Source organism: Lupinus angustifolius, chromosome LG08 (genome assembly GCF_001865875.1).
Source record: "Lupinus angustifolius cultivar Tanjil chromosome LG08, LupAngTanjil_v1.0, whole genome shotgun sequence".
In the NCBI taxonomy this organism is placed as follows: Eukaryota; Viridiplantae; Streptophyta; class Magnoliopsida; order Fabales; family Fabaceae; genus Lupinus; species Lupinus angustifolius.
Window position 1 is genome coordinate 15871485 of NC_032016.1, and position 255 is coordinate 15871739.

General features: G+C 45.9%; 1 long non-coding RNA gene across 1 annotated transcript in view; it reads left to right on the forward strand.

Annotated features, from left to right (window-relative positions):
- Positions 1-255, forward strand: part of LOC109354196 — an 18494-nt gene that overhangs the window by 556 nt on the left and 17683 nt on the right. The gene's annotated exons all lie outside the window — the stretch shown is intronic.

The window sequence follows — 255 nt, forward strand, 5'->3', positions numbered from 1 at the left end:
TCCTCATCCTATCCTTATCCTCATTCTAGTCCTTATCCTATACTCATTCTCCTGCTCATCCAATCCTCATCCTCATTCTCGTCCTCATCCTCTCCTTGTCCTATCCTCATCCTTATCTTCTTCCTCATCCTCATCCTCATTCTCGTCCTCATCCTATCCTTATCCTCCTCCTAATCCTATCCTCATTCTCGTCCTCATCCTCTTCCTCATCCTCATCCTATCCTCATCCTCATCCACATCCTCCTCCTCATACTA